Source organism: Sceloporus occidentalis, unplaced genomic scaffold, assembly GCF_023333645.1.
Source record: "Sceloporus occidentalis isolate IW3139 unplaced genomic scaffold, rSceOcc1.0.p SCAF_34, whole genome shotgun sequence".
In the NCBI taxonomy this organism is placed as follows: domain Eukaryota; kingdom Metazoa; phylum Chordata; class Lepidosauria; order Squamata; family Phrynosomatidae; genus Sceloporus; species Sceloporus occidentalis.
In genome coordinates, this window is record NW_028317014.1 from 4,678,825 (window position 1) to 4,698,788 (window position 19,964).

Here is a 19,964-nt window from a genome sequence, read left to right on the forward strand (position 1 = left end):
TAAACAATGCAGAATTAATTACATGCTACTCCCATCATGGTTAAGAAACACATATTGTTTCTTCATGTTATGTTACAAATCGATAACTATTTAATGTGAACTTGAAAGTATCTATCTATCTATCTATCTATCTATCTATCTATCGTATATACTGGATACAATACAATATTTAGGATTTCTTCTTCCCTGGGTCCTTAGGTCAGTTTCTTCTTTCTCCAGTCAGGAGGGTGGCCTATCCACTAAAGAACTTTAGACTTAACTTTAGATTTATAAACATGATCTCATATAGTGAACAATGCCGCAAACAGAGTGACACTGCTATTAGTTACACACATCTTGAAAATTATTACATTCTTAGTCAAGCAATGCCGTGATATTCACCATTCAACAGGAAATACAGACTGCAGCATAACATAGTGTAGAAAGGTTGTTAATTATATTACAGTCATAAAATCATGCTTGTGGTACAGTGTTAGATTTCTAGGTTAGAGATACATCCAAACAAAGGTGTTAGATGAACCTTGAAATGTTATATTTCGGTGACCTGCACTGATACATGTGCACAGCAGAAATAGGCAGAACATTTTCTCCCATGCTTTTAGGTGACCCTGGGTATCAGTTGGAACTGCTCAATGATGCATCCCACCTCCACCGTGTGCTGTCCTTGTGAACTTGTATCTACATTATTGAGTGGCGGAATGTCATATCTCATAACGCCAACCTGGATTTTGCTAAATTGGCCAAAGAGAAGCTCCTGCAAGGAACTTTGTTATATAGTTTAGTTTGTCGAATCTCAACTTCCCAGACCTCAGAGGTCTTCAGAATTAAGGTCTAATAAAAAGGTATCCCAACTTTCTTAATAATGTGAGTATAAGATGCTTTCTGGTGGAAACACACTGACTATGTTTTTATATGGTTTTGTGTTTTTTATGTATTATATTTTAAGGCATATATTTGCTTCTATGAATAATGAGACTATTTCAACGAAGATGCTTTGTTTATGCTGATGATTATTCTGCAAACTGGAATTTCAGGACACACGCTTCTCCGGCTCCTTTTGCATAAGGGTGGGGCAAACCAGAAGCGTCATTAATGTTATCATGCAAGATTATAGCTTGACAAAAGTTCATTTAAGGTAACAACGCTTACCTAGTCAGACAATGAAGGTGCTTGAATAATGACCGAGAATACTAACAGTAAATAAATAATTAATGACACCACACCATAAGTAATTCATTCATTCACAAACACTAACATTGCTTTGCTGTTACATCAGTGTAGGCTGTAGATTGTTTATTAGTTTAGATTTGTAATCTGACACCATATGTCACACACAGCAAAAATGATGTATTGTATCATATCACTCACTAACAAGGTCACTGGAACACAACTACTGTGTCTTCCTGGTTGTTGTTCATGGGGTTTTAAACATTATTGGTCCAAATGCACGTGAAATTCGGTGTGTAGTCTTAAGCTTTTTAGTGTGTTTGTGTTTTTTATTATTTATTTTCCCGCATTATGTCTACTATCTATAAGAACCCCCATGTATTTTGTTGCTGGCAGTGACATAGTTATTTAGTCATTGGGGTTTTGCATGGGTGTTCTTAGTTCTTAGTTGCCTCCATACACACATCCTGCAGTAAATCCTATCTTCATAGCTCTCCAGCATCACCTTTTCTAGCCAGGCATGATGGGAGTTGTTTTTCTATGGCTCCTTAATGCTCATGCATCTGTTCTGTCTCCTGTCTTCTTTTTTATATTTCTCCTTGCTTTACTGGTTTCTTGCATGGTATTTGCATAATGTCTGCGCACATCGCTTGCTGGGTTTTAGACCACTGTCCATTCAGATAAGGATCCTCAGTCACTGCCCTGTTCTGAAAGTAATAAAAAGCACAATTATTTATTTGAAGTTCTCCTGGAATGTGGGACGATGTCATCGTGTCCAGCTGTTGTATAATGTACTCTCAATCAAGGGCTTCCCTCACGTTGTTGCTGAAGTAACTCAAAGTATATGCTCTGTTGTTGTCTTTCATGAAATACATTATTTCTGTTCTTTCACAAAGTGTTTTGGTTTTCCGTCAGCTTACACCAGAATTCGGGCTTTGCAGGGCGGTACTAGCCCTTACTGATGACGCCCCATACATGAAATCATGGGGAAAATGCCACATTTTGCAGGTTTTGTTTGGATTGTCAGACGCCATTTTTGTCGCCGTGTTGTATGTAACGTAATGGCTGCAGTGTTCAACTCTATCAGGACCTTCCAAGTTGCGAGGATAAGCTTCAGGAGTACAAGACGGTCATGGTTAAGCGAGTACTTGCATGAAATATTTAGTGCATTAAGTGCAAATAAAGTACCTAAAACTTTATTAGAGAAATATTGTACTGGACAGTGAGAACTGAGAAGGTTTACAATATCTAAATTACCATAAGGTTCTTGCCTGATGTGAGCTGTCTGTGATTTGATAAGGTGTTTTAGGTCTTTTCTGCCCTTAACATGAAATTTTGCTGTTCCTCTGTTTATCTTCTCATATACCGAGCACTTTCACATCGGTTATTACTGTGAGTGTAGTACCACAAAAATTATTCATATCCTGTTACCCTATGGCCATAAAATTAAAATAAAATCACAGAAGCACACGGTGGATATGTGGCAAACATTTACTAAACATACTAAATGACAAATCTGGGCTCCTGACACATATGTCTTGATGCTCATGTGGGCCAGAATGGGCCAGAGTGGTCCTTGACTGGGATGTCAAGTTGGGCTAGACCTGGGGCCATTTTTTGAGTTTGGGGAGGTGCTAAAAGGGAGCTTTTTTAAGGACGGGCATCACTGGGATAGGGGCCATTTTGTGTGTCAACTTACCTTGTGGAGTTTGGCTGACCCTCCCTCCCTGTTTGTGGTGCTTAGGCATCTAGGGAGTGAATGCTCTGGGGAGAGCTGTTGGCGATGTTTTGGTGGGAGGTTCATGGTGGGTGGCGCTTGAAAACTCGGGTCTGGGATTGGGCATCGGAGTATGTCCTCCCCTGTGTTGGTGGTACCAGGATATCTTGGTAATCTTAGGGTTTTGTCCGTGTTATTTATTGGACTTCCATTTTTAGTAGTCATTGCCAACCTGCCCCCAAGTTATGCACATCTGCCCCACAGCTTGGTGGTTTTAGGTTGCTGGCAATGACTAGGTTAAATAAATAAACTGGATGTGGCCTTTTCAACCCCACTTCTAGTGTTGTGTCATAAGTGGGTTGTTTAACTTGGGGGGGGGGCTGATGTTACATCAGTCAAATATATATATATATATATATATACTAATTTCAGATGAAGGGCAATGTCTAACCCATTTCCTAAAAAAAGATTTGTATGTGTGTGTGAATATACAGTTTTTTCTTGATTATAAGACAAGGTTTTTTCAGAGCAAATGCTCTGAAAAATAGCCCTTGTGTTATATTCGAGGTCATCTTATAATCAGACCTCAAATAATAGAGGTACCAGCCAGCAGCGGAAGTACCAGCCAGCAGCAGCAGAGGTTGTCTACACGCATTGCGCAGAAGTTCACGGCTGCCAGAGAGGAGGATGCCCCGCAGCACTGCAGGAAACCTGGTTCCTTCTCTCTGGCAGCCGGTGAATGTCTGCGCACATAGACAACCTCCGCTGCTACTCAACACTTCTGCCGGGGCTTCTTTGAAGGAGCACTGGTGTGACGTGACCTTCCAGTGCTCAGTCATAGAAGCCCCGGTGGAAGTCGCAGGTGGAAGATGAGGTTGTCTGCACGCATTGCGCAGATGTCCACTGGCTGCCCCCACTTGACCCCAGGGAGTCTGGAGCACAGGGGACAAGTCTACGGATGCATCTGTAAGCTGGGGGGGGCATATAGGGGGTATAAGGCATATCTGGGGGGGCAAAGTGGCATATCTGGGGGGCAAAGTGGGATATTTGGAGGGCAGAGTGGCATATAGAGGGAATAAGACACATCAAGGAGGTAGAGTAGCAAGCCGTGGGGCACATGTGCATAACTGGGGGCAGGTTGGCAAATTAAAAGAAATGCACTTTTCGCAATCATAGTTTTTATTAAATATGAAAAAATAGTTTATATGTGAATTCATATTTACTAATAAAATGTTTTCCCTATATTGTAGTCTTATATTCAGGCTTTTTCTTTTTTTTCTAAATTAATATTCAAATTTGGGGGGGTCGTCTTATAATTAGGGTCATCTTATAATCAAGAAAATATGGTATTTATTCCAGAAATAAACCTTTGTACATAGAATGATTTTTGTATAATTTCTAGATCATTATGCTTTGACTACATTTTTATTTCATGCTACCATCAGTTTAAATGTTAGAATAATTGCACCATCTGATCCATTACCAGATAGTAAGCAAACAACTAGCAAGCTAATTAAAGTGCATTTGCCCCACTATGCACCCCTGGCATGGATTTTAACTGTGATAGTTGATACAATAAACAGACTGAAAGACTAGAGATTGTGGGAAATTAAGTCTTTTATAAATTACACAAATGAAAAGGAAGTATGGAGTGTGCGGCATTTCCTCTCAGCTGCTGAGTCACTATGCTCTCAGAGCCCACATTTGCTTGCATCTGGCGTGACGCTTTGGTCCGAGGGGCAGGCTAGGAGCTCAGCTAGCCGTCCACCCCTCTCCGAGAGACAGATAGCGAGCTGGGCCACCTCACCCAGCTGCTTTCACTGAGGATTGCTGGGGCATTATCAAGAACGGCCCTCCCCATCTGCACCCTGACGTGCCTCTGGAAAAAGCCTATTTAGGCCTGAGAAACAAGCCTGATCACAAAGTCAGTGTTTGCCACTGACCAATAATGTCACGGAGGGGTATGCTTGCACCCAGCCATTGCCAGACCCAACCACAAAGTCTGTGCTCAGTTCTGGCCCAAACTGAACCATTGAGGGTGTTTGCTGGCATCCTTGGGAGGAGGGAAGACCGAATTTCCGCTGAGGAGTGAGTCGACTGCAGCATTTAGTGAAGCTTGACACTTCTCTGGCGTTTCTTTACCTAGTCGCCCTCCGGTCTCCTTGAGTAGCTCACGAAAGGATGGGTGGGTGCTTGGGAAACAAAGTAGAAAAAAATGAAGGCCTGAACATTTTGCAGTGTTTCTGGAAAAAAACTATAGGTTGCAAAGAGAGAGGCCGACATGTGACTAGGAGAGAAGGAGTATGAGAGTAAGTATACTGTATGTATGTGCAAGTGTATGGTAAATAAGTCATAGATGGAAGTACAATACATATGACCAGACCTTCATTTCTAAAAGTCTATTATGAATTTGCACATCAGAAAACAGGCCTTTAATAACCAAGAGAAGTTGGTTTTATTTAAAATATGACTTTCTGCTTTAAAGAAATAAAGCACATTGACCTTGTGTGCTCACAAGGGTTTTGGAGATACGTGGCTTCATGTCTGACATCATTGGAGATGCCACTTGTCTTTGGTTCATGGTCTGTCTGGGAGAGGCAACTATGGAGCGTTGTGAAGACACAGAGGGAACCAGGAAACATGGACACTCATGGAAAACCTCAGGTAATTTTCCCAGCTCACTGCTTCGTCTCACACAATATTAGATACCCTACTGACTACACAACTATACTACCACCACAAAAAAATGGCAGTTCCCATTTTAACCTAGATATCATCTAAAATTCATTAACTTACATTTTGCATGTGTGTTTCTTAAGTAACAATTATTAGGTACTTTCTGCAGACTGCAGCCATCAAAGTTTCAATTTTTTTTATTTTTCGTTGTTGTTTCTAGGTTGGTTCACGTACAACTTGTTATAAACCATGCAAGGACACACAGCTATCTAGGGAGACCTGTGATCAAAACAATAAAAATGTTATTACTGCAAACAGATTGCAATTACAAGGAAATATAAAAACCCATGTAAAAAATATATAATTTACCACGCCAATTGCAGGAAAAACTAGCACTTATTCTAATACATGTTCACTCATCACACATGGAAAAATTGTTTACTTTAAAAGGGGGAAGTTTGAATATAATTAAATGTTGGTGTCCTGCCCAGATTAGTGTGTACATTAATTAAGATGATACATATTAAAAGTGGTGTCTATTTTCATATTGTCACATTAATAAAACTGCTGGCACGTTTTGAAATGTAGACATGTAATTTCCTTGGCAACATTTAGATCAGTGACAGTGAATATGTCAGACGTTCTACTCCTAGAGGTATCTGCAAGGCCTACAACTAAAGTAGGTAGTGATTCCAGGATACCTCCCTAGTGTCATTCTTGAGGATCGATGAATCTTTGGAACCCAAATCCCTCTGCACTTCTTTTCTATGCCTGCACAATGCTTGTTGGGGATGAGTGCATTACATTGTTTGGTGATGGGACGGTGCCTCCAAAACTTGGAGGATATGGCCAAAATATATGATTTAGTCTTCAAAGCTAGAGAAGCCTTGGGGACCCAACTGTGGCATTTTCAGTGTGTGCACGCTTAGCGTATGAACTCAATTGTTTACAAGTGCATTTTACATCTTACAGGCATTTTTTGTTATATATGGTGGAAGTGATTACAGTACCCTAATGATACTTTTATCCCTGTACCTTATATTGTAACATAATATACTGCAGACTCATGTACATTTACCAGTTTTATAAAAGCAATAACACATTTTGGAAGCGAATATGTGTTGATAGAAGAAGCAACCATCTAACCAAGTTAAGAAGCCCAAAGGATTCATGGGGCATCAAACCGAAGAAGGAGAGGAAACCACAACCTATGCATGTATGACAAAGGCTTGGTACAACTAAACAGTGTGAGATGGAGTATCACTCTTACTTTAATACATTTAATGAATTGCTTGTATTAGAAATGGTCTCTTTATTACCACCACAGTGTATGCTTTAGGGATATTAGAATCAGGCAGCCTCTGTTTTTAGATACATTAATGCTTTTGTTGTTTTGATTTTTGCGTCTCAAGAAAAATCTTTTCTGGCAACCAAAGTGTTGCTCGGAACACATGGTTGTATAAGAGCTGCGTTTCTCTGCTGGTTTTATGCATATAATGAAAATAATGACACTGAATATATTTAGCCACAAAAAAGAAAAATGTTCCAATATTTTCTATGATCTGCGTACTATAAAGAATATTTTAAATATAAACACTGCAGTGATGTTTTTCAGTTGTTTTCAATGCTACGCACTCTACAGTTTATTTTATTCCTTTTATGTAAAGTCAGGAACATAATGGATCATCTAATTATTATCCCTGATGAATCATTCTGAATTCTGTACACTCCAATAGCAGAACTGTATTTTCCACCCACTGCTAATCAGTGCAAGTTCTGTAGAACGCTTTCATTCGATGCTTATGACTAACAAATTGAACAACATTTATGAAATATATAGGTCATGGCGGCAATCATGCACACATCCGTGACCCTTAACACTTTTCGTTTTTCCCCGTGTTAAATGAAAGTTTCAATTATAGGATATGTGTAGGATAATTCAAGGATATCCAGAAATTACTGTGGCATTGGGTATGTGTCATCATCACATAGGAGATACTCAGTGGCGAAATAGTGACTAAACTACAAAACTAATCACCATTAGCCAGTGCCTCTCATGGTGAGGGTAATAGGAATGGTCATCAAAACACTTGAGGCAGGTACTCGGGGGTCTTGACCTTTAAACCCAATGAAGGTTTCAGTGATCATAAAAAGGTGAAATAAACTTTTGATTCCACCACCAAATTTACTCTTATTACTGTCAGCAATAATTCTGCAGATAATCAGTAGATAATGAGGCCGAGGCTAGCCATTGGGCTTACTAGTGAAATGCCTGGTGGTTAGGTTCCATATAGCCCCTTCCACTCATCACTGTGCTTGTGCCACCAACCCAATGCTTTACTGTGTGGCTCTACAGTTCAGATATTCAGAGAACCTTTTTCTTGTTACAATATGTTACACATTGTGCGAGCAGCCTCTGTTTCACTGCGATATGCTCTTGTCTCCCTGTGCCGTTTCAGAATAGTTTAGAAAGGGCCCTTCCGACCTGGAAAGGGCCCTTTCTAAACAATTTTGAAACGGCACAGGGAGACAAGAGCAAATCCGAGGTACGAGGAGACAGGAAGAAGGGGACCCCTGTAGTTACGCCAGACCACAGTGCATTGTATCAAAGCAGACATCGCTGCATCAGTCCTGGCAGCGTCCTTTTTGCACAGGCTTCGTTTCAATCTCTGGAAAATGATCTTACTCCTGCCATTCTGTCTTGTATCGACTTTTTTACAGGAACGCAGAGTGTCCCTTAAAAGAAGCTTGTGTCACAAGCTAGGCAATGAAGTAAGGCAGGAGCCAAGCTATAGGGGATACTATGGCCCCTGTCTGTACCCCATGATGCCTGACTAATGAAGGTACAGACAGGGCTGGATAATACAGGTTGGACTGGAGAGTTCACAGAAAGCAGCAGCTACTTATAGGACAGGGCTGCATAGAAGAAAGTAGTTAACAAAGCCCAGATGAGCAAGAGTTCCCAAAGCCGATAGAGAGGCTTCAAGTGGAAATAGCCACAAAACCAGAATAAATAATACAGAAGCCTGGAATGCAGGGTGGAACCATGACAGCTTGGCGTCTAGTGTGTTGTGCTAAGGATGCTTGCCAGGAACTGCCTGATCCTAGTTAAGGACCAAGTCACTGATCCTCAGCTTGGTAAGAGACTACTCCATCACTTACAGTCTTGAGAAGAAGGATTAATCCCCAGTCCTCACTCTCCTGATTCCCACAGCCCCTTGGACTTTTTTAATTCCCCGTCCATCCTTATTTATTATTCCTACCCCAAGGCCACTATTTCTCACCTGTGGAACTGTTAAATGTTTTTATTATGATGTGATTACTGTCATTGTATTTTGAATGACTTTATGTTTTAGGTGTAGTGTTGAATATTGACAGCAGATGCCCTTCATTGGTTGATGCCAGAGGAGGTCCCTGTCGATGACCATTAGAGTCACTCTTACTAGACTTGGGCACCAGGGGGCTCTTTGTGTTCGTCTTCGTGCTCGTCTTCGGCAAAAAAAAAATCTTCGTATTCCACGAATATTCGCCTGTTCCTGTCTTCTCTTCGGGCGAATATTCGCGGACATTCTTTATGTTCTTTTTTTCTTCGTTTTCCCGTTTTTTAGGGGTTAATACGGGGTTAACGCGTACTGCAGCAGCTCTGGCGCCAGGAGTTTAAATGTCTGTATGAGCAACTCTATTGGCCGCCAAGAGGGGGCTCGTCTGCCAATGGTTGATGGCAGACGAGCCCCCTGCTGGAGACCAATAGAGTAGCTCGTACAGACTTTTCCGTAACTTGTCCGGCAGATACCACTGGTCTCCCTGCTCATTAGAAGAACAGTTTAGAGTGTGGGAGCTGCAGTTTAATGTTGATAAAGATAAAATAATGCACTTGGTATATAAGAATCCCAAGGCAGAATATAGCATTAGGTGCACTGGACAAAGGGACTTATGACTAATTATTTCTGAAGACTTAAATGTAAGCAGACAATACAATAAAGTACCAGAAAAGCAAACAGGGTGCTGGGTTGTATTGCGCAGTCCTTAGTAGCAGGCAGAAGGAGCGAGAGCCTAGTCTATTGTCAGGTGTTCAACAAAGATATTACCCAACCTGAACTCAGCTGACCCCCTGTGGACCCTGCCATGAGGTCAACCTGGAGTAAGTCAATACTAGTTTCACGATAGTCTTAACATTAAACTGAGCAAGGATATCTTGGTCCAAGAATTATAGACCTCCATTGGACTTTGCTTTCTGCCTCATATTAGGCATCTATATTAAATAATTAAGGTTTTGTTTGTACAGGACTGCATTAATAATGATTCATATATCAGTATGCTCATGCACACAACCCTGGAATGGTAATGTGGTGTGGAAAACTAGGGCCCTTACATATGACTCAATCAGTTTATCTCATAATACATTTCTTTTATATGTCATACATCGGCAACACACCATGTAAAGGTAACATATTCCTTTCAGAAATATAAATTCTATCTTGCCTTCTTCAGATAACTACAAAAGCCCTCAGCAATGGGTCCATCTTAATATAATGGCTGATTACAGCTTGCGGAGAGAAATTCTAATGAGATATCTGTTTATTTTCTCTTCATTCTGCGATGAAAATGGTAGTGTAATTGTTATTCAAGTAGATAGTTTCTGTGGAAAGGGATCATAGCTATTCGTAAGGCTAAAGGAAAGGAGACATAATGGGAATGAATAGTGGAAGCTTATTAACGAGTGTACACCCGGAGGACATTAACACAATTACTTTTTTACACAATTCCCTCTCCTTGAAAGGCTGTATAGTACAATGAAAAAAACACAGCTTAATAAAGATTTTCAACCTACTGTGTGGATGGTGTAAAATGTGTGCTTTAATTATCCTAAAAGTAAAATAAGGGGAACAAAATCACATTACTATATACATTTGGCGGTACTCAAGTGAACACATTGTCTAAGATAAATAAATGGACATATAAAGTAATAGTAATAAAAATGTAATCATATAAATCTTGAAATTGTATGCATTTATAAAATGAATGGGTTCAATTTCCTGTTTCTAGATTGTACCGTTACATCACACCTCTCAGTGGCCAAAATGCTATAAAAAGGAGGAAAAGATGAAAGGACATAGTTAATTAACCTTTAATAGAATGTAAGCTCTCAAGAGCAGGACCATCTTCTCCATCTCCATTAACATATGCTGTATTTAATAAGTATATCTAAAGGGCTGTTTATATCATGTTTCCAAAATTATCTCAAAGTAGCAGACTTATATAGAAGCGAAAGCTTATAAGTGCAAAAATCTCGGTCATATGATAAATAAACGGATCAGCCGTAACATTATGACCACTGACAGGTGAAGTGAATAACACTGATAGTCTTGTTATCATGGCAGCTGTCAGTGGGTGGGATATATTAGGCACCAAGTGAACATTTCGTCCTCAAAGTTGATGTGTTAGAAGCAGGAAAAATGGGCAAGCGTAAGGATCTGAGCGACTTTACTGTAAAAGCGGGTTACTGTAGCTCAAATTGCTGAAAAAGTTAATGCTGGTTCTGATAGAAAGGTGTCAGATCACACAGTGAATCGCAGTTTGTTGCTTATGGGGCGTAGCTGCAGACAAGTCAGGGTACCCACACTGGCCCCTGTTTACTCCCAAAAGTGCCTACCATGGGCACGTGAGCATAAGAACTCAAGTTCTAGAAGGTCTAGTGGTCAATGCCCTGACGGGTCAGGGCTATTTTGGCAGCAAAAAAAGGGAACCTGTACAATAACAGGGAGGTAGTTATAATGTTATGGCTGATCTGTGTATATATACTGGTCAGTGAGTGTATATACATACAGTATTTATATATATATATATATATATAGTGATCTCACATTAGTAGCTTCCATGATTAGACAGCTGTTATTAACAGCAAACAGCAAATTAAATGTGACCCATGAAAACATGTACGTGTCAGCTAACTCACTTATTCCATTATCCTTTCACTTCTACAACCGGTGATTTATGTAGGACCGTTTGCTGTATCAGTAATTGCCTATGGATTTAAATGTCAAAATCATAATTCTAACCCACACTAAATTAACCTTGTTTGTCATAAGGAAAAAAGGAGGTCATTACAGTTAATTCAGTGTATATGGATCTGTTATTGGTAAAAAAACAAAGCTCAACAGCTCTAAATCGCTTAATTCCATTGATAATAAAATTGAGTTACATTAATCCAGGGAGACGTATCGCTTTCTTATTGGTGAGGCATTACTAACTTACATAAACTTTGACAATGACATACGCAAAATGTGTGGCAGTGCATTGGTGTACTGGAGCATTCAGACTCTAAAAGAGTGGATTTTCACCAAATGGAGCTAAAATATTAACCCATTCCAAGACGTACCGTATGCCATAGTTTAAAGCAGTGGTTCTTAACCAGGGGTATGGGAAACAAATGATGGGCGTATAAAAATGAAAGTGGAGAAATTCGACTTGATTTGTCAGATGACACACAAGTGACAAACATCGCTAAAATCTCACTAGTTGTAGGTAGCTTGTGTATTTGGGATTTCCAGTTTTTATATAAATATGATAAAATCCTTAGGAGCTTCTTTCAGCTGTTCTCTTCCTAGCTGTCCATGTGTAAAGAAAAGCCAAGCTATTGACATATTTTGAAGTCATACTGGTACCTAATAGGACTGATGATGATGATGATGATGGATTTGTAACATAAAACGTGAAGAGATATTGTCTCCGTAGATATGTCTCTTGCTGGATACACACAGTACTTTCACATACATGGTGGCTTCCTGAAGTCCTTGAGTCTGTTAGGGCTCTATTCCATAATCAGTAAGTTCTGGTTAAGATAATGTGAGCTACTGCATTAACTATACATTATGGCACCTTGGCCCATAATGCAGGCAAAATCTATCAGGTCAATCAATTGGTCTTTCATATTGCATACATTTGCCATCTAGCTGCAATACTGTTTAGTGAATAACCCTATTGTATTAATATAAACCAACAAGCCAAATGACATTGGGGATTATTTTGTTTAATTCATGAATATTTATTAAAACTATATCAGATTTTTTTTCTCAATGAAGAGGCAAAGACCATAACCCACTGTGGTTGAGTAATTGCCCAAAGTATAAATTGTATTGTCATAAAATTATTTGATTTCCATACCAAAAAGTGAATCTGCAAAAAATTCAATGTATAAAGTGTTGTGCTGGCAATATAACATTTTTTATCACCACATCAGTAGACATAGCACCCCATGAACTTCATTATTTCTGAAGAGGAGGTTTGGTATTTCCTGACGTGCGGATCTTCCTTCCTTTCTCTGAACCCTGGACTTTTTATGAGTTTGAACATACCATATGAATTCAGCCATCCTGTAAGTGCATTCACATTTGTTTATCACATCACAGGAAGTTACTGCACTATGTGGTTGTTTTCATTTCTATATTTATAGATTTTAAAGAATAAAGAACTGGTTTTTTACCTTTGAAGAGCCTCTTTCACCGGCTATACTTGTGAGTGCATATACTCATTACACATATTGATTTTTACATACGTTATCACACTATCAGATATATTTTTCTTTTTTTCCTATATACACATGCGGCCCGATTGCTGTTTTTGTATAGCACCCCATGTGCCAGCCTTATGTATAAAGTTTGGTGATTACCGTTTATACTTATTATGGGGAAAGCATTCATTTTGTACTTGTCTGTATTTGTATCTTTACAGCGCACGTCCTCGGAATTATTGTGCAAATAGTTTATCAATCTTGGTTCACAAAACCATTTGTAATAACCATGGGCCAGTGTATGTAATGTATATAGTATGTACAGATACATGCAACACACAAAACAATAGTGATATATTTAGAATTCTTTCCACAGGGAAATCTTGTTGCTGTTAATGGATCTATGTGGTCCTGACAGGGATTGACATTAGCTGCACGACGCTGTTCCACTTAACAGTGCGAGAGGACAGTCAGCCGAGCAGTGGCTTATCTCCCTTATTTAGAAGCTTACCTTGAGCTAGGGCTTAGTTCTGATGTCACAAGATACAAACACAGAGATGTCAATTATAAAACGCCAGTAGAAAGCTAGACCCATCTGTCTACTGAAAAACAAGTCCACGCTTCTCTGCAGGTGAAGGTTACTATGCAGTGATTGTATGAAGTACAACAGAGAACCATAAGAGTTAGGAAATATAGACAAGACCTCAGATAATCATACAGATATCCCAAAAGTCATTGCTAAACCCCTTCCACGATACAGGGATGATAGGATTTAACCACTCCAAGTCCACCTGCTTAGCAGCGGTCTTCACAGCCTGAAGCTCAGTCAATATTCTATATAAATATGAAAAAGGGCATTTCTGTCTTTGATCTTCGTGTCAGTATGGGGTCTATTCACTAAACGGAGAGTTGACAGGAGAGTGGTGGTTTAACTCCTTGAATTCATTTTTACATTACAAAGGTCCCATCCAAGAGAGCACACCTTGACACATCCTGTATAATGTATAGTTAAATCCTTACATACTGGATTATGCCGTATACAGGGCCAGCTCAGCCCCTTTCATATGATAAACTGTTAGCGCTGCTCTTCGTAATGAAGTGAGGGAGTGTGCAGCTCTCTGGCAGACTTTCTCCCTTTAGTGAATAAACCCCTATCAGGCGGCATGTAATATAGGTCAGTGGAAATCTTAGAAGCCTGATACACAAATGTCTTTTCACCCATTACACGCGCTATGTTTGATATATTGTACACATACATTGGTGTATGAGATAAGAAATGTGTTAAGTAAATAGAGAATTGTTACAGAGCTTCCCATGCTTGTATGGGTGATTTGTGTTCAGCACCACGGAGAGCAGCTTCATCTCCTTGGTGCACCATTGGGCTGCATAATACTCAAGAAAAAAAATTATTGTGTGATTTAAAGTGACAGTTAAGTGAATAGACTTATCCAGTGAAGATCTGTAGACTTATTGCATCATAATCCCGTGGGTTATGGCCCAAAATTGAAAGACTGCAAAGCTTATTACATTTAGACAACTTGCTTGCCAATCAAAGACTGTTATGTTGTTTAACACCAATAATAATTATTTTCTCTATTATGAGATACTAAAAATAAGAAAACACTCTATAACTATTTGCATTTACCAAATATTCCGTATTGTTTACATTCTCTTTCGTTGCACTGAAATTTATAGGCAAATTCCCATAGAATTTGTATCTAAAGAGCATTGTGTTCCATATTCTTATGTTTAGACCTTGAATCAACTCTGGTGTAGCTGCTTCTTCTAATGCCTCTTGACTATTGTTTGAAATAGACGTCAGCATGTAATGAATTGTCAGTAGCGGAATCTTTTACCGGCGCATGAACGACAAGAGCAAACTTGACAAGTGCATTTTAGTCCTAATGTGAACCAAGTATTTGTTGGAATCCAAGGGCAACGAATAAACTACTTTCACACATCAGTGTTCTGTGTCTTTGTTATAGCTAATCTATATAAGAACGCTTATTAGTCCCTTCCGAAGCAGCCAGAGTATTGAAATTGATGCCGTGATGTATATGCTACTGGGTATATCCACAATACTGTTCGTTCTAATCACGGGGATCTCAAGCACAGCATAATAATTACTATTTTATAAAGGATTTTAAAAGGTTGAAAATGTATGCTGGCTAAAAGCTGGAAGCGTTTTAATTTGGCCTCAGTTACTTGGCTACTAATAGATTACAGAGAAAGTTTCTAGAATGCCTGCCACTAAATACAGATTCATAATAAAACCTACCTAATAGCGAATTTATATATACAACTAATAACATTATACCCTCTCTTTTAAATTTAAAGTACATTGAAATGTAGGGATTTCCATAATGAAAAGTGGATGGAAGCAGCACTTTGGAATATGCATATATATTATGTATATGTATGGTAAGTGGATGCTGATAGACATCCCCTCATCCATTATCCCTGCAATAATCTATGCCGGGTTTTCACATCAGATTCGGGGTAAACCAGTAGGGATATTCCGTTCAGCATCTGTCCGTAGTTGGAGGGCATGTCCGCTGTGGGCTTACCGATGGTCTTCGATGTGGATGAAGAATGATGATACTTGGTGTGATATGTGACAGTACCAACATCCTTGGGATATTTGTACTAGATGCTCCTGCTCTAATTCAGTCTTGTCTTCTGCGTTTCGGTGAAAGCAACACTGCGGATTATCTTGTATTAAATAACTAGTGGGTCGTGCTGTCTATGAGGTCCCATACATCTGCTTTCTGAGAAATTAAAATGAAGCTTAGTTACAACTATCATTGTATCTAGACATACTTACGTTACCTACAAATAAGGAAAATAGGGACGTGGGGGGGGGGGGTGATTTAGGTGTCAAAGACTGCTTTTCCTTCCTAAAGAAGGTCACTTGAAATATATTAGAAACTGTCCACTTGTCTATGTTTCAGATGGTTCCTGCTGAAAGTCAGCAAAAATGTGTGGAAGAGTACATAGAACATGAAGGACATAGTCAATAAGGGGCCAGCAATCGGTCTAAGACTACAGTGATAAATCCCAGAGCCTCACTAATGACTAACATGGGGAATGGAGAAAGAGATAAAAGAACGATAAAGAAAGAGGAGAGCTAAAGAGTTAGGGCAAGAATAGGGGAAGGAGGCTGAGTTTCGCTTTATTTATGTGAGGGTATTATTATAGCGGATGTAATAGCAGTCGTGGCAAAGGTAGCCAAACGGTGAAGATCCACCTGCTGCTGATTTATCCCAGCTATCAGCCACTAGAGGATTCATGTGCCTTGCTTGCAAAAATACTGAAATTAGACACATTTCAGAAATAATGAAGTACAGTGTTGGTTCGTCATATGACTTCAGCGTTGCCACACTCCTGAAATTAAGAGATGAATGTGTAATGTAAAGGGTATAATTGTGAAAGTGGCTGATATTGGCGTCTTTCCCTGATAATGTGAGCGATCGTAGACTCAGAGATAAATAAACGTAATATCTTGCATTTATTATTTATTCCTAATATCAAAGGTAAAATCACGCACCGGAATCATTAAATAAACTAACATAGGAAAAGCGAGGCTACATGTAACATAGTCATCTCAACGTCAAACAAGAAACAGGAAACCTGATGGTACAACAACCCCTATCATCCCTAGTCCGACCAAGGATAATTGCAGATGCAGTGAAAGAAGCTGCAGCTCCCTTCTTTTTAACCCCAATCTTTTTCTCGCAAACAGGGAAGCAAACACTGGCCATGATGACACCGGCAGATAGATGTAGTTATATTTACATTCACAGACTTGGCTTAGTGTGAAAGGTCACTACGTTATTAAGATCGTGTCTGAAAGCGCTGTGCGGTAAACAAGCAGGAGTGGCTGCACCTGACCCAGTAACCTACTTTCTGAATATCACGTAACACTAAAGGCTGCCCTCTGCTCAGACTGCGACGTCATGAGTTACTTAACGTCTAGCAGGGAAACAGTGGGCAGCCCTGGGATCCGAGGACACGCCGACATTCACTGCCTTCCGCGGGACTTGTTTACCGAAGCTAATATTTGAACACAGTTTCATCATATTTCAATGACAATATAAGCAATGCCGTCAGCGTCCGGATGCGGACACTTACCTGCGAACTTTCTTAATAAGCCGGCCCCGGGAGTCTCCGAATATTAACCCTGTAATAGCCCATTGTGAAGACTCACCAAATGTGTTAACCAAATGACTATAACTGGTCCTCAAGGAAACCTTGACTTATTATTAGTTAAAGATACACTTAATTAAGCCACCTGCAGTCAAGCAGGGATATCAAGTATGACATACTGGTAGTGAAAGAGCCAATTGGGAGTCTTATATATGATCACAGAAGGGTAGAATGGGAAGGAGTCAGAGCCAGACTGTGTGACCCCGTCAATCCGCCCCTTCACCCTGAGATTGCGTACAAAAATCTAGAATTGATTGCTATTAAAGGAACATAAAGGAACAAATTTTATTTGCAAGGGTAGCAGCCACAGGTGACAAAAAGTAGATTTGTTAATGAATACTGTGAATGGAGTACATCTAGGAGGCAAACATTGTTTGACTCCCAATTGCCTTAAAGAAAATTCTAGGCATTACTTCCCATTTAAACGATGGCGTGTCATGTCCCGAGTCATGTTATAGAAGGTCACTGAGTCACAGTGACATCAGAACATTTGCCAGCGCGGGATAACGTTTACTGAGAACATTTTTGCATGATCACATAGCTATATATATAGAATCTTTTATTCCAAATGTATTTTTCCAGCCACTAGATGATGCTGTCAACTACATAAGGTCAAAAAAATAATCCCGGATTCCCTTATTTATTCAGTATGTTCATTCAGTTACAATAACGCAATATTGCACTGCTCATTGGTCACTAAAACCCCTAGGTGTCCGTATTTAGTCTCAAAAACTTGTGATGGGCAAATTGCTCAGCAAAGACTCAGCAATGATGGTTTCCTGGGTATCACTGGCATCATAGCAGCTCCTGGATGGTTAAGCATCATGGGAGTTAGAGTCCAAAGAAGCCAATAAGTGCTTATCTCTGCATACTGGATAAAGCAGCAGGAAAATGGTTAAACGCATTCTACCTTGCTTACCTCTGTAGGCAGACCTTGGCCGCCGAGCAAGCGGATATCTGTCCTATTAGTCAGAGAAGCAGTTACATAACTGGCACACATCTTAGGGAAATGAGGATGAAAAATGTGGGTCTCTTAAAGATCAATTTTAAAAGCCACCCTCGTTCACTTCTATCAAAAGTCAGTTTGAAAGAAGAAGCCACATGGGGTGGGATGCAGCAGGTTTTGTATGTCATATGACAGCAGGTTTATAGATTTCAGGTTCAAAAGCCCTTAGACGTATATGAATATACCACGCAGTACGTGCGTCAGTGTTGATCTCCTCTGTACAAGGGTTTTCACCATGGTTGGAAGTTAAAGGTATCTTACCCCCAACTCACCCACACAATAACTTCTCATGTGATGAGTATCCGCTAACTAGTAAGCGAACAAAGCTACTGTCACATCTATTTTTAAAACAAGCAAGATGAGGGAAGGGTTAACTTCCTTAAAGGGGATGCCCATCAAAAATAAGCATTTCTTATTGTTATAGAACAATTGTAGCTTTTCCATCAGTTTTATTTTTATATACACTCACATGGGTTTGTCTTGTGACAAAGAAACTTTGTAACTTTTAGCATTTGACAGCAGATAAGAACTTTTTGGCCCATCTACTCTGTCCATTTTTTTAACCCATGCATGTTTTAATTCTCTCATGGTATTAAGCCCCAAACACTTCTTCTAGGGGTCTGTTCCACTGATCTACCACTCCCTCAGTAAAATAAAACTTCCTTACATTACATCTAAGCCTCTGACCCTTTAGCGTTAGGTCACCATCCTCATTAGACGATCTGCTGTAATGTATATTCTGCAGCCCTTTTCAGGTTCAGACCGATGGATAAAGGGAATCACCATTTGCAGTACCTGGTAAAGAGAAAGGTTGAGTATAGGGACAGGTCACAGAGTAGCAATCAACATCCTTAACCAGCATGACAGAGACATTAGGGTTTTCTTTACTAATGTTTGGCTTTGCAGGAGAGTTGATGCTTCAGTGCATAAAGATGGGTCAAACTTGGCCTGTTTCTTCTCCAATAGTTAATATTAGTATCGTGTTAGTGTTAAGTAATCTCAAAACTTTAACTATGTATTGTGCATTTTTTTTTTTTTACTTGTCTTGGACTGGTTTTTGGTCCTCCATGATCCACAGTGTGGAAGGTGGTCTGTATTTATAATTCCCTGCAAATTCCTGCTTTTAAGAATGAATCCTAATGTTTCTAACACAGAGAAAAGACGTCTGGAAAACTGGCCAATGATTGGAATGTATGCTTCTAATATTTCTATTAAAAAAATATGATAAAGTTGTAAACCAAAATACAACAAAATTAGGTCATTACGGTATTACATTTTCTAAAAATCATTTAACTGTACCCACAAAATGCTGTTTTGTGCCATATAATGGTCTGAGACCCCCATAAGCATTTGCAGAAAACGCTCCTATTGATTTCATTGTCATTGCAAAGAAAATTGCTTAGAGCTCCTTGCACGTTATTACAGATTAATTACATTTCAGTGTTCTAATTAAATATACATAAGGATATAAATAGTTATAGTCCAAGTAATTAAAATACATAAAAGCATGACTGACTCCTGAACCTGCACTGAGAACAGCTAATTTCTCTAATCAACGTTGAAAATTCATACAGCTCACTGTGATGATTCTCAGATCTTATATCACTTAAATTGTTTACCAGCAATAATAATGAAACATAAGCATGGTATGTACTTTGGTAATGCCTGTTACAGCAATGTTG